At 34.9% G+C, this 12,542-nt stretch overlaps 1 long non-coding RNA gene across 6 annotated transcripts in view; it reads right to left on the bottom strand.

Annotated features, from left to right (window-relative positions):
- Positions 1–12,542, bottom strand: part of LOC106003478 — a 255,894-nt gene that overhangs the window by 88,096 nt on the left and 155,256 nt on the right. The window contains exon 1 of one of the 6 annotated variants that reach the window (XR_006605011.1): positions 8,351–8,450. The exons of the other annotated variants lie outside the window; for them this stretch is intronic. This is a non-coding gene — a long non-coding RNA (uncharacterized LOC106003478). Of the gene's footprint in view, positions 1–8,350; positions 8,451–12,542 lie in introns of those variants that run through there. 6 annotated transcript variants of the gene reach the window in all.

Raw genomic sequence — 12,542 nt, 5'->3', positions numbered from 1 at the left:
TGCAGAAAAATGAAATTGGACCATTTCCTTACACCACACACAACAATAGACTCAAAATGGATGAAGCACCTCAAAGTGAGAAAGGAGTCCATCAAAATCCTTGAGGAGAATACAGGCAGCAACCTCTTCGACCTCAGCTGCAGCAACATCTTCCTAGGAACATCGCCAAAGGCAAGGGAAGCAAAAAAAAAAAAAATGAACTATTGGGATTTTATCAAGATCAAAAGCTTTTGCACAGCAAAGGAAACAGTTAACAAAACCAAAAGACAACTGACAGAATGGGAGAAGATATTTGGAAACGACATATCAGATAAAGGACTAGCGTCCAAAACCTGTAAAGAACTTAGCAAACTCAACATCCAAAGAACAAATAATCCAATCAGGAAATCGGCAGAGGTCATGAACAGACATTTCTGCAAAGAAGACATCCAGATGTCCAACAGACACATAAAAAAGTGCTCCATATCACTCGGCATCAGGGAAATACAAATCAAAACCACAATGAGATATCACCTCACACCAGTCAGAACAGCTAAAATTATCAAGTCAGGAAATGACAGATGCTGGCGAGGATGCGGAGAAAGGGGAACCCTCCTACACTGTTGGTGGGAATGCAAGCTGGTGCAACCACTCTGGAAAACAGCATGGAGGTTCCTCAAAATGTTGAAAATAGACCTACCCTATGACCCAGCAATTGCACTACTGGGTATTTACCCTAAAGATACAAACGTAGTGATTCAAAGGGGCACGTGCACCCAAATGTTTATGGCAGCAATGTCCACAATAGACAAACTATGGAAAGAACCTAGATGTCCATCAACAGATGAATGGATCAAGAAGATGTGGTATATATACACAATGGAATACTATGCAGCCATCAAAATAAATGAAATCTTGCCATTTGTGACAACGTGGATGGAATTAGAGCGTATCATGCTTAGTAAAATATGTCAAGCAGAGAAAGACAACTATCATATGATCTCCCTGATATGAGGAAGTGGTGATGCAACATGAGGGCTTAAGGGGGTAGGAATCAATGAAACAAGATGGAATTGGGAGGGAGACAAACCATAAGTGACTCTTAATCTCACAAAACAAACTGAGGGTTGCTGGGGGGAGGGGGGTTAGGAGAAGGGGGGTGGGGTTGTGGACATTGGGGAGGGTGCGTTCTTTGGTGAGTGCTGTGAAGTGTGTAAACCTGGCGATTCACAGACGTGTACCCCTGGGGATAAAAATATATTATATGTTTATAAAAAATAAAAAATAAAATAAAATTTTAAAAAGCATCTAAATTGGTAAGAAAGAATAAGATTTTTTACTATTTGCAGATAATCCCAAAGACTCCTCTAAAAAAAAAAAACTACCAGAACTGATAAATAAATTCAGTAATGTCATAGGATATTAAAAACAAACAAAACAAAACAATGTGCAGAAATATGTTGCATTCCTTTTTTTTAAGATTTTATTTTTGGAGTACCTGGCTGGCTCAGTCAGAGGCCCATGCAACTCTTAATCTTGGAGTTGTGAGTTCAAACCCCCTTTTGGATATAGAAGTTTAAAAAAATGTCTGAGCTAGCAAGTCACCCCAATGTGTTGATTTATATACACTATTAATAAAAAAGTAGAAAAAGAAATTAAGAATTCTATCCCATTTATAATTACACCAAAAATAATAAGAGACTTAGGAATGAATCTATCCAAAGAAGTGAAAGACATGTATTCTGAAAACCATAAAACATTAATGAAAGAAACTGAAGATGATACAAAGAAATGGAAAGATAATCCATGCTCATCCTAGAAGACAAATATTGTTGAAATGTCTGTGCTACACAAAGCAGTTTAACATTAAATATAATCCCTATAAAAATACAAATAGCATTTTTCACAAAACTAGAACAAACAATCTTAAAACTTATATGGAAGCACAAAAGGCCTCAAGTGGCTAGAATCACTTTAAAACATAAAGTAAAGCTAGAGGTGTTACAATTCTGGACTTAAAATTATATTGCAAAAGTGCAGTAATCAAACATTAAAGTACTGGCACAAAAATAAACACATAGATCAATGGAACAGAATGGAAAACCCAGAAATAAACCTGTATCTATATGGTCAATTAATCTTCCACAAAGCAGGAAAGAATATCCAATCAGAAAAAGGTAGGGCATATCAACATTTTTCTACATATGTCTCCTGAGGCAAGGAAAATAGCAAAAAATAAACTACTAGGAGTATATAAAAATAAAAAGCTTCTGCAAAGCAAAGGAAACAGTCAACAAAACTAAAAGGCAACCTACTGAATGGGAGAAAATATTCGCAAATGACATATCTGATAAAGGGTTAGTATCCAAAATCTATGAAGAACTTCTAAAACTCAAAGCCCCCAAAACAAATAATCTAATTAAAAAATGGGCCAAAGACATGAGCCGACATTTCTGTAAAGACAACATCCAGTTGGCCAACAGGCAAATGAAAAGATACTCAATATCTGTCAACATCAGGGAAATGCAAATCAAAACTACAGTAAGATATCACCTCATACCTGTCAGAATAGCTAAAATCAAAAAGCACAAGGAAAACCAATGTTGGTGAGGATCTGGAGAAAAAGGAACACTCGTGCAACTGTTCAGGGAAATGCAAACTGGTGCAGCTACTGTGGAAAACAATATGGAGTTTCCTCAAAAAATTAAAAATAAAACTGTCCTATAATCCAGTAATTGCACTATTGAATATTCATTCAAAAAATATAAAACCAGTAATTCAAAGGGATACATGCACCCTTATATTTATAGTAGATCTCAGCAGCCAAATTAGGGAAGCAGCCCAAGTGTTGATCAGTAGATGAATGGATAAAGAAGATGTGGTATGTGTGTGTACATGCACATAGACATATGTGTATAATTTATGTATATATGTATGCATTTACATATACATATAGAATGAAATATTATTTAATTATAAAAGAGAATGAAATCTTGTCATCTGCAACAACATGAATGGAATTAGACAGTATAACGCTAAGCAAAGTAAGTCAGTCAGAGAAAGACAAATATGGTAAGTTCCACATAAAGTGAAATCTTACAAAGAAAAACAAAACAGAAACAAAACAAAAAAGCAAAGGAAAAAGAGAGAAATAGGCTCTTAACTATAGAGAGCAAACTTGTGATGACTAGAGGGGAAAGGGATGGAGGGATGGGTTCAATAAGAGATAGGGATTAAAGAGGGCACTTGTGATGAGCAGGGGGTAATACATGGAAGTGTTGGATCACTATATCGTACACCGAAAACTAATAAAACACTTTATGTCAACTATACTGGAAGTAACATAAAATATAAAAATGATTTTTGTTATGCTGAGAGTTATTTTAAAGTACTTTTTGTTTAGGTTATTTAATATCTATTTTGAGCACCTAGAAGTATTTTGGTCTACTTGAGATTTTTTAAAAAAAAAAAGTTTTTTTATACAGTCGTATGCTTGTAATTGTTAAAATAGGTTCTCCAGAGAGAAAAGGAACTGATCTGTAGCATTTGAAAATTTCTCTGTTATAACCTGTCTCACCAAGACTAATTTTAAGCTACTGATGGGAGGTTACGTATGAGGACCATCGGTTTCATGAGCCTATAAAAGCTGAGAATGATAGCCAGCACACTACTGAACATGACAAAAAGTCTTTTACTTAAAGTTTATAATTAGGTAAATATATTAAAATCTCCTAAATGTGTTTAAACTGCATAATGTACACATATGTGTACACATGTGTACATATGTGCATATATGTACAGTATGTACACATATGTACACATAACATGTACAAGAGGTACAGTATAACAGTGTTACATGTATAAAAGCTGTATTGTACAAAAAGTAGCCTTAAAAGAAAGCTTTCATTATGCTCTTTGTCCAATCTTAACCTAATCTTTCTAATTTCCCCACACTTTTATACCTAAAGATTCTTTCAAGGATCACCTTTTTACCTATTTATTTCATTCATTCATAATTATTAATTTTATCATACCCTTTTAAATTTTAATAAACTTCAGTGCCTACTTCTTCCCTGTAATGTTTTTGCTTTTTGCAACCTAAGAAATTTTGTCTAACCCAAGAATACAAAGCTTTCTTTCATTTTCTTCCAATTTTTTTTTTAGTTTTAGTTTTTACATTAAAGTCTATGATCCATTTTGAGTTAATTTTTGTAATTAAAGTAACAGTGAAAGTTTATTTACTTATCAAATTCCCAAATATTCCAACACTACTTACAGAAAAAAAATTTTTTTTGCAGTGTTTAATTTACGTATTTCTTGAAAATTAACTGACCACATATGTGAGGGTTTAATTTTAGGTTTTGTATTTTGATGTTTTGATCTATGCCTATCCACACAAAACCACGTTATCATGATTATTGTAGCTTTAGAATAAAATTTGAAGTCAGGTAGTACAAAATTCTCCCACCATATTTTTTATTATAGAAATACAAATTAAAATCACAACATCTACTCAAATAGCTGGTATTTTTTAATTGTCAATTTTAAATACTGGTGAGAATATACAGTAAACAGATTTCTTATAATTTGTTGGTAGCATTTTAAATTTGTCTAGTATTTTGGAAAATTCTATGGAAAAAAACTCCTAGAAAAAAATATGCATATATTCCATGGCCTAGCAATTCTACTCCTATGTAATAGGGATAACTTTCAACTTGATATAAAATAAAATTCCAAGAACTGTAGATCAAAAATGGCAATGTACGTTCTTACTAATATACTTAAAATGGGTGCTACTGATCCATGCAACTAAGTCAATTCACAGCTTGAAGAAATTGCATAAACATAATTTTGAGGGGAAAAAAAGCAAGATTCAGAGGATAATCCAAAAAATACAAAAACTTGTCTATGGTTTTAGAAGTCAGAGTAGGACCTACTTTGGACAGGAAGTGGAAGTAGTGACTAGAAAAGAGAGTAGGGGATCTCTGAGTGTTATATTTGTAGGTTTGGATGATAGTTTCATTAGTGTATTCACTCTGTAAAAATTCATTTAGTTTTATGATCATATATTGTACTGTTCTGTATGTATATTAATTACTTTAATTAGGTTTATTAGAAAAAAGTCTCACACTTCATTTAAAAGAAGACATCAATATAGAACCCTCATAATGTATTCAGTGAAGTAGAGAAACTAAGAATAAGCTTTTACATTCCAAAAAAATTAATAAATTCAGAAATCATATTTTCCATATGAAATAAAGAATATTCATAAAGGGTTTTTCTTAAGGCCTATGGATAGAAGCAAAGCTATCATTTCATGTGTTTCAAAAGGAGTATAGGATTAAAAATAAGGGTACATTTATTGTGAAGTTTTTTGTGAAAACCTACTGTCTTAATTTGGATACTATTTTACAATCGTCTGTATACTTTAAGTCAGAGTTCAGCAAATTTCTTCTGTAAATGGCTTAGAGTAAATATTTCAGACTTTCCAGTCCATCTGGTCTTTGTCACAGCTATTTAACCCTGCTGCTGCAGAGCAACAGCAACTAGAAATAACATGTCAACAGATGAGCTGAACTGTGTTTTAATAAAACTTTTGACACTGAGATTTGAATTTCATATAATTTCACATCTAATGAAATTTTTAAAAAATCCTTCAAACTTTTAAATATGTAAAAAAAGGGGTGCCTGGGTGGCTCAGTGGGTTAAAGCCTCTGCCTTTGGCTCAGGTCACGATCCCAGGGTCCTGGGATCAAGGCCCACATCAGGCTCTCTGCTCGGCAGGGAGCCTGGTTCCCGTGTCCCTCTCTGCCTGCCACTCTGCCTACTTGTGATCTCTGTCTGTCAAAATAAATAAATAAAATGTAAATAAATAAATAAATAAATAAAAAACATTCTTAGCTTGTGGAACATACAGAAGTAAGTAGTAGGCTGTATTTGGCCCATGGGCTTTAGTTTGCTTACCAGAAACTGAGCTTTTTAGGACATTTTTCTATTTTATCCATAGTTTTCTAGTCCTAGCATATAACATCCAACAATCTGCTTGATGTGTTTTCTTTTTTTCTCCCCTGACACCTAACAGAAGCTAAAGAGAAAAATATACCCCTCCATTACTCATGCTGTGTCACTCCTGTACAATGGTCTTCTTCCAGTCAAGAAGCTGCACATGCACTATTCACTGGTCACTTAGTCATCAAGCTAGTCTACTCTGCTATAGGGTATGTGAATGTGGTTCCAGAAATAGCAAGGTCCTGTTTAAATATATCTTCTCTAGAACAGATTTTAAACTGACCGAAGGGGCCTGTCAGTGCCCTGATATTGTTTGCATATTTTATGGATTTATCATTTTCATCTGATTTGGAAGAAGTCCATGGCTTAGAAGATTTTAGGGAGCACAGTTAAGAGCCCAATAATGTAACAGCCTTATGGCCAATTAGTCTTTGACGGACAGGAAAGAATATCCAATGGGAAAAAGAGTGTCTCTTTAACAAATGGTGTTGGACAGCAACATGCAAAAGAATGAAACTGGACCCCTGTCTTATACCATACACAAAAATAAATTGATAATGATGAGACATGAAGCTAAAAAATCTTAGTGAAGAACACAGCCAGAAACCTCTTTGACATCCACCAGAGCAACTTCTTTCTAGATATTTTTCCTGTGGCAAAGGAAACAAAAGCAAAAATAAACTACTGGGACTACTAAAAAAAAAAAATTATTTTGCATAGTGAAGGAACGAATCAATAAAACTAAAAGGCGATCTGCAGAATGGGAGAAGATATTAGTAAATGGCTTATCCAATATAGGGTGAGTATATAAAATATAAAACAATTATAAAACTAAATTCCCCATAAATCAGTCAATCAAAAAATGGGCAGAAGACACAAATAGGTATTTTTCCAAAGAAAACACATCTAGATGGCCAAACAGGCAAATCAAAGATGCTCAGTATCACTCATCATCAGGGAAATGCAAATCAAAACAACAATATCTCACACCCATCAGAATGGCTAAAAGCAACAACACAAGAAACGGAAGGTGTTAATAATGCTGTGAAGAAAGGGGAAACCTCTTTCACTGTTAGTGGGAATGCAAACTGGTGCAGCCACTCTGGAAAACAGTATGGAAGTTCCTCAAACAGTAAAAAACAATTACCTTACGAACCAGCACTGCACCGCTAGTTATCTATCCAAATAAGACAAAAATACTAATTCCAAGGGGTACACACACCTCCAATGTTTATAGCAGCATTGTGTACAATAGCCAAATTGTGAGCCAGCCCAAGTGTCCATGGCCTGATGAATGGATACAGAAGAGTGATACACACATACACACACACAGAATGGAACATTAATCATACATAAAAATGAATGAAATCTTGCCATTTGCAATGACATGAATGGAACTAGAGCATTATGCTAAGGGAAATAAGTCAGAGAAAGATAAATACTGTGATTTCACTCACACATGGAATTTAATAAACATATGAACAAAAGGGAGAAAAAAAGAGAGAAGCAAACCAATAAGCACTCTTTTTTTTTTTTAATTTCTTTTCAGCATAACAGAATTCATTGTTTTTGCACCACACCCAGTGCTCCACGCAATACGTGCCCTCCATTATACCCACCACCTGGCTCCCCCAACCTCCCATTCCCCGCCCCTTCAAAACCCTCAGGTTGTTTTTCAGAATCCATAGTCTCTCATGGTTCATCTTCCCCTCCAATTTATCCCAACTCCCTTCTCCTCTCTAACTCCCCATGTCCTCCTTGCCATTTATTATGCTCCACAAATAAGTGAAACCATATGATAATTGACTCTCTCTGCTTGACTTATTTCACTCAGCATAATCTCTTCCAGTCCCGTCCATGTTGCTACAAAAGTTGGGTATTCATCCTTTCTGATGGAGGCATAATACTCCATAGTGTATATGGACCACATCTTCCTTATCCATTGGTCTGTTGAAGGGCATCTTGGTTCTTTCCACAGTTTGGCAACCGTGGCCATTGCTGCTACAAACATTGGGGTACAAATGGCCCTTCTTTTCACTACATCTGTATCTTTGGGTAAATACCCAGTAGTACAATTGCAGGGTCATAGCTCTATTTTTTTTTCTATTTTTAATTGCTTAAGGAATCTCCACACTGTTCTCCAAAGTGGCTGCACCAACTTGCATTCCCACCAACAGTGTAAGAGGGTTCCCCTTTCTCCACATCTTCTCCACACACATTGTTTCCTATCTTGCTAATTTTGGCCATTCTCATTGGTGTAAGGTGGTATCTCGATGTGGTTTTAATTTGAATCTCCCTGATGGCTAGTGATGATGAACATTTTTTCATGTGTCTGAATCTTAACGACAGAAAACAAACTTACTGTTGCTAGACGAGAGGCGGGGCTGGGCGGTGATTTAAACAGGTGATGGGGATTAAAGAGCACACTTGTCCGTGATGAGCGCTGGGTGATGTTTGAAGTGTGGAATCACTATATTGTACACCTGAAACTAATATTACACTGTATATTAACTGGAATTTAAATTTAAAAGTTAAAAAAAACAGAGCCCAACAATATATCTATGTTCTTAGTATCTGTAATGTAGGAACTGGCCACAATGAAGGCTAACATATGTTGAAACAGGGACACTAGAAAAGCTAAAATTAGCAAAAAAGAGATATTCCACCACAACGCTCACATTAACAAAATCTGTTTGAGAATATTATAGGTAATGTATTCTTACTAATTAAAGAAATGTTTGCATTAAAACAATTCACATTTTAGAGTTACTGAACAAGAATGCTTTTTCTTTTACCAGAGTCTCTGCATTTCTATCTTGATATTCTGTCTTTGTAGTAAGATAAAGTTCTTTATTGGACCTTCCATTCTGAAGCCAGAATCTTCGCTCATGGACCTGCCTCTGGCAACTGGGAGCTGGCAATGCAGAGGACCTAGGCAGAGCTACTGGGCATGTATGCCCTTTGTTTGACCCACCACATTTCAGTTTTGATGATACTGGTTTTGCACACTGGAACACAACTATTGCCCTGTTTTGGTATGTCATCAGGCTTAAATCATTTTTATTCTCACACTAGGAGAAGTAGCCCTGGGCTGTATAGTCCATCTGGTTTCTAAGACTATCTCCCATGTATCATCTTGATGTCAGATCTGTGGCTTCTTTTGTTTTCCATTGCTTACCAGCAGTGTTTGTGCTTGTAACATTTTCCCTTTGTTTTTGCTTCCAGGACTCATATCTAGAAAGCCAGGAACAAGGCAAAGGATGCTATCTTTTGATACTCTAACACTAATTGTTTCTTAGAGGACTGTACTTTCGATGAGACATCTCCCTTTAAATATACTGCTTTTTATAAATGCAACTATCAAAGCAGTAAGTTTTTAAATGGAACCTGAAAAGGACTTGTTCATAATGAGAAAGTCATTTTCATGATTAAAGATAATGTTCTAAACCAAAGATGTTTTCCTTGCTGTATTCACCTTATCAATATGACTTCTACCTAATGTAATACACAAGAAAACTTGCTTTTGAAATGATACGTTTTCGATTATTTTCTTCCCATTTGTAGTCTCAAATTCCACACACATTGGTTTATATATAATTAAATTCATAGAGTTACTGTTCTTTAACTTACCTGTCCTCATTCAAAAGCACACTGTAGACGCCTCTCTCTTCAATCACTTAGATTTGTATTATACCGTACTCCACTGCATGTATTTGTCGTAACTTACTTTACTAAGGAGTATTTAGATCGGGATTTTTAAAAAATACTATGACCGGGCAGTCTTTTGACAGAAATTCTTTTAAACTAAACATCTAAATATTTGATGTTTTGTAGGTTTATTATTATTGCAGTTGATTTTCCTTGATTCAGAGAAATGTTCTTCTTAGGAGGAGTAAGTGATTTCTTCCATTTTCTCTATTTGGTATATTAATTGCTGGAGTGTTGGGTTTTCTGATTCTAAAGTTGATATATCTTATTGTAAAGTTAGTATCTTTTATACTTTACTTTATAATTTATCATTCATACTTCTTTGATTCTTATGAGGGATATGTTCTATTTATTTATTAATTCTTTTAAACCAAAGAAACTCATTTAAAGAAAAAAACATCCTTATGAAGTAGGTAGAATGATTATCTATGTTTTACAGATGAGAAAATAGGGGCATCTAGAAGTTAAGTAACTCAGCCAAGGTTATATAATTAGAAAATGGTAGAGGTTATACTTCCCACTGAGCAGAGAGCCCAATGCGGGGCTCGATCCCGGGACCCTGGGATCACGACCTGAGCTGAAGGCAGAGGCTTTAACCCACTGAGCCACCCAGGCACCCCTGTAGATTCCTGCAGGGAATCTGTATCTGGCCTACTCTTAATCACTAAGGTAAAATTTTTCTAGTATAGTTTTGTTTCGGCTTCTGGAAAAAGTCTTGAAATCAGTCTATTTCATTATTTTATTGTATCAGCAAGATGTTTTGCTATTAACAGTTCTACTGAGTTTTATCTCTAAGTTTTTTTTTTTCTTTGCAGTTATCATTTTTTTTTTTTAAGATTTGATTTATCCTTTAACACAGAGAGAGAGAGCACAAGTAGGTAGAATGGCAGGCAGAGGGAGAGGGGGAAGCAGGCTGCCTACTGAGCAGAGATCCCCACTGGGGCTTGATCCCAGGACTCTGGGATCATGACTTGAGCCAAAGGCAGATGCTTAACCAACTAAGCCACCCAGGTGTCCCGATTACCATAATTTCTTGACAAAAATTGCCAATACCTACATTTTGACTTAAGCTGATAGTTTTCCTATTCTGTTTCTGGAGGGTAGGGCTCCATCTCAGGACCCTGAGATCATGACCTGAGCCGAAGGCAGAGGCTTAACCCATTGAGCCACCCAGGAGCCCCTGTTCCTGTGTTTTTAAAGAATGACAATCCTTTATTTTATAACCATATTTGTTAGTATGTATTTTCTTCATTTAATTTATCTTACCAGTTTATGTGTTCAACTTTTTACAGAAAAAACATAATATTCATATGTATATAGTTGTATGTCCATCTAGAAAGCTGATATACGGGTGCCTGGGTGGCTCAGTCATTTAAGCATCTGCCTTCAGCTCCAGTCATGATGTCAGGATCATGAGACTGAGCTCTCACCAGGCTCCCTCCTCAGCAGGGTGTCTGCTTCTCCCTCTCCTTCTGCCCCCCTCCCTGCTCAAGCTCCCCTCTTCTCTTTCATACTTTCTCTCAAATAAATAAATAAAATCTTAAAAAAAAAGAAAGCTGATAAAAACTTAATATTGGTAAGTATGGAATTTATAAGTTAAAAATTCTACATGTTCACCACCTTCATATATTTAAATTTGTGAAACCAAAGTAGGAGACCAGGTTGAGTTATTATCTGTTTACTATTATTTTTGCAGGAATCTTTGATTATATATATATTGGTCTATTTTGCTGATTAAATTTAAATTTGAAGTAGATATTATGGAATTTCGTTGGATGGAGACTTCTCAACATTTTCTTTCTTTCTGAGTACTATTATTCAAAAATATTTTTGTTCACCATGTTATCCCTTCATTAAGAATGCCAATCATCCATGTTGTGGATTTCTTTTTCCATCCTTAGAAATGTATCTCCTTCTCTTTTTTTTCCTCTTTTGGTATAGTTATGATAAGCTTGTTTTATTGGTTGATTTAAACATGATGTAATCTCATTACTTTGAGATGCAATTTATCTTTTTGTAGATCCCAAGCTTCACAAAAGCTATTAATATTCTTGCAAAATATAGCCTAGTCTTTACCATTTAAAATTATGTTTAAACATCTCCAGTGGCAATGTGAATAACTGTTAATGACTGAATTAACTCCTCCAGATTGCTTTTATTCTTCTACCTAAATTCGTTAGAAGAAATTCTTGAAAGTACAAATGTGTTGGAGGGTAATATATCTCAAATTTCTTCTGCTTCCAGCAATAAATATTCATCAACTATGTGCATATCACTTAATGTATTTTTTATACTGGATAATTTTGCTATAGATAGCTATACCTAGGTGCTATTTAGCTGATGTTTTACTTTTACTTTTTCTAACATTTTGAATTCTCTAAGCCCTTGAGCTAGAGATTCCTGTTGTCATTTAGGTTTCATGTTACCATGCTGTGAAAACTCTTACTTCCTGTCATATATACAGGATATCAATCCACCTGCTGAATTTAGAGATCTCTTATTCCACTGATCAGCAAATGGTTTTAGCTGTCATATGTGGTTCTGTGTGCCAGATTATTGTATTTTATTTTTATGAGCATGACCTTTGTTTACGTAGTAACAATTGATAAAATTATTAAAATTTTCAAAATCCCTTTTTATTTCCTAAATGTTTTAAAACAGGGTGATGAAAATAGTTTTGTACAGATGCCTCACGCATTCAGTGTAATTAAAAGGAGATTGGAAATAAGGAGACCTGCTAACGGTATCAAATAATTAAATACACATTGGATCCATGTCTGTTAGAAGAGCATACAATTATGAACAAAAAGAACAAAATAAATTATATTAAGAAACCTAGAAATACA

This window comes from Mustela putorius, unplaced genomic scaffold (genome assembly GCF_011764305.1).
Source record: "Mustela putorius furo isolate JIRA1106 unplaced genomic scaffold, ASM1176430v1.1 tig00537350_pilon_pilon_pilon, whole genome shotgun sequence".
Lineage (NCBI taxonomy): Eukaryota > Metazoa > Chordata > Mammalia > Carnivora > Mustelidae > Mustela > Mustela putorius.
The sequence above is the reverse complement of the archived record's forward strand: the minus strand, read 5'-3'. Positions and strand labels throughout refer to the sequence as shown.